At 35.4% G+C, this 3,166-nt stretch overlaps 1 non-coding gene across 1 annotated transcript; it reads left to right on the top strand.

Moving 5' to 3' along the window:
* The first annotated feature begins 637 nt into the window (after nucleotides 1-637).
* TRNAE-CUC lies at nucleotides 638-710 on the top strand. Its single transcript has one exon. It is a non-coding gene; the product is annotated as a tRNA-Glu (tRNA).
* The last annotated feature ends 2,456 nt before the right edge of the window (nucleotides 711-3,166 follow it).

The raw sequence follows: 3,166 nt of genomic DNA, 5'->3' as shown, positions 1-3,166 counted from the left end.
GTGTCAGTCAAGGTAGGATAAGCTGTGACACATTAAGAAACACCACTAAAATATCAGTAGCATAAGATTCAAGGCAGGAGGAGGCTTCACCACCTTAAGGAGCTTCCATCCCAAACTGAGTCTTTAGGTTTCACTGCATCATGGTGAGAGCATGGAGCAACGCACACTGGCCCTTAATTGCCTCTGTCCACTGGTAAAACCGTGTCACCTTCCCTTCACATTGGTCACATTCACTTGGCCAAACAAATCACATGGCTTTGCCTAAGTTCAAAAGGACCTTTTCCTGTCAGAAAAGGAAAGCTTGACCTCTTAGTGAGCACAAGTAGTGTTTACTCCTGTACTTTTTCTCCTTATTTCTAGGGCTAACTCATTCTTAACATTTAATTTATGCAATACTTCTTAGATAAAGCGTTCTTGATGTGTTTTCTTCCAAGACTTTGTTAGGTGCCTCTCCTTGGCCCTCTTATCACATCCTGTACATAGATTTTACAGCATTTAACCCTTGTTATTATGAAAGTCTGTTCACTAGCTTGCCTCTTCTAGATTTTTGGCTCTTGACGGTAGAGAAAGTATCTTATTTATCATCGTATTCACAAAATCTACCACACAAGGGATGAAAAACATAAATGTAGGGAATTCCCTGGTGGTCCAGTGGTTAGGGCTCTGTGCTCTCACTGCAGAGGGCCCGGGTTCGATCCCTGGTCAGGGAACTAAGATCCCACAAACCCTGTGGCCAAAAAAATAAAACAAATAAATAAAAAAGAATTACATGTTTCTTTATACAAACAAACAAAACAACCAACTAGACAAATTATACAAGAGAAGATATAGGATCATTTTTCTATCAAACAAGAGCCTCTTGCCTCTCCAAGTAACCACTAATTCATTGACTTAAAGCTCTGTTCATATTTCTCCCTGATCCCAATATGAGGAAATGTGCCTCAGATCACAGCAACTGAAGAGTTCATAGTGTCATAAAATATAACAGGAGAGCATGGTAAAATTTTGTTGGGTAAATTATATCAATTTTAGGGTACCTAGGGCAATAGTTTTCCTTTTTTTAAAAAATGCCATTACTAAGTAAAGATAAAGAGACATTGTTGAGGATAGTCAAATTCTTGTTCAACCTGGATTGCCTTCAAGCAATTCAAGAGCCTTCATTTTTAACTGCAAACACCTTTCAGCATCCCCTGAAGAAAAAAAATGATCAGGAAAACTATGGTAAACCTAATGGGTCCCAAAGAAACCTCAAATTGTTTGAGGAAGACTGAATTTTCTCCCTGTTGCAGATCCAGGTTTTTTCATACTCACTGTGAAAAATATTTACTTCACCACTGTTGCAGAAGTAGACTGAGTTTATGCATAAAATGAGACTCTCCACTGAATAAACATAGCTGTATGATTCAATTCTGGGGAAAGGTCACTGGACTAAGACACAGGAGACTAAAGTTCTTTCCCCAATCTTGTCAGGTTTAGTCAGGTCACTCTAATTAAGTAAGTAACTAAGACTTTTCTTAACCTTTCTTTTTTTTGGCTATAAAAGTGGATTTAGTAACAGCTGGCTTATTTACTTCAGTTGGAGCAAAAAATGAAGCTATTTGAATTAGTATATATTATAAAATATAAAAGAAAAAATGGATATAAAGGTTCGTTATTACTGTTGCTATAGCATTGTAGTTAGAATAGGTTTTGAATCCTACCAATGCAAGTTATTTAGTCTTCAAATCTCTTTACTCATTGAAAAACAGGCATAAAATATAGCAGTTTATAGGTTTGTTAGAAAAATTAAGTATTTATAACTTAGGGAATAATATATGTTCAATAAATTGTAGATCTTTAAAATATACAATTCCCTGAAAATATAACACAATAATACATTTCAAAAAATAAATTATAAATGTTATACATATGTGTGTGGTTAAGTAAGTAAATTAAAGCACAGTATTTTCCATGAACTAAGAAAAGCAGATGACAGCTTTATATGTGGAAACTCACAGTATCTTCTCTAGAAAAGGGAGAGTGGCCTTCTTTAGCTCTGAAATAATATTATTCTACCATTTTAAAAATCCAAGATAAATGTAGACTTAATTTGAAAGAAATACAGGAACTATAAATTGCATAATAACTATGCAATATTTTAGCAGAAGGTCAGAAGGAACTATTAGGAAAAGAAAGAAATGGAAGGAAATAAAACAGTAGCAACAAAGAAAAACAGCACTGATGAAATGAGAGTCTGAAAATTCCAAGCCCTGATTCTTACTCTAAAGATCAGAAATTGGTTGCAATGTATGTTTCATGGCCACTGTGGGAAGCAGTATCATATGGTGCTTTATGAGTGGGGACGATGGAACCCAGCTCTAGCACCAAACAACACTATGCCTAATACTTAATAGCGACTCAATAAATATTAGCTAATATTGCTATTGATATCTTTGAGAGTCTTATGATTTTAAAAATGCTGATTAACCTACAAAAAAAAGAAAAAGATCTCTGCTGTTTACTCTCAAGCCCTAGATTTCCATCCTCAGGAATGGCAGAGTGAGACAACAGAGATAAAAAGCTGAGTGGATCTGTTCGTTTTCCAAGCCTGATGGAACTTGCACGGCAGGCAGAGTTTGGTGTAGGATTTCAAAATCTTTTCATCAAATACAGTGGTTGTTCAAAAGTATCCCAGATCCCCTATGATTGTAACTATTCAGTAAATATTAAACAATCAATAAACTGTTAACTTCCTCTCTTCTTTCTCCCCCGCCGTGGACACAATGCAGGGGTTTGTTGAAGCTGGCTCTCAGAAATCCACTGACTTGAGCCCTCTCCTCATTTTGTAAGGCTTTACCTACTGTGATGTGTCAAAAAGCTGAACATTCTACAGAAAGGAATGTATGAATTCAGTCTTCTCTTACTACAGTCCAAATATCAACTGCTGTTATTTACCCTGGGATTTCTCTGGATTAGCATGTTTTGTCCTTTGCTTTCCATACACAAAGATATCAAGCTGTAGTTTACCATCTCATATGATTCTTAATAACTTAAATGTACTTTGGGGGAAATCAAAAGTAGGAAAAATAGGATCAGATTATTTGTTAATTTGTATCACTTAAAAACATAAAAGGGAAAATTGATGTTTGCCCTCCTATTGTTCCATATTAATTTCAAAGTAAAATTT

This window comes from Balaenoptera musculus, chromosome 5 (assembly GCF_009873245.2).
Source record: "Balaenoptera musculus isolate JJ_BM4_2016_0621 chromosome 5, mBalMus1.pri.v3, whole genome shotgun sequence".
In the NCBI taxonomy this organism is placed as follows: Eukaryota; Metazoa; Chordata; class Mammalia; order Artiodactyla; family Balaenopteridae; genus Balaenoptera; species Balaenoptera musculus.
This window is presented reverse-complemented; position numbering and strand designations above follow the sequence as displayed.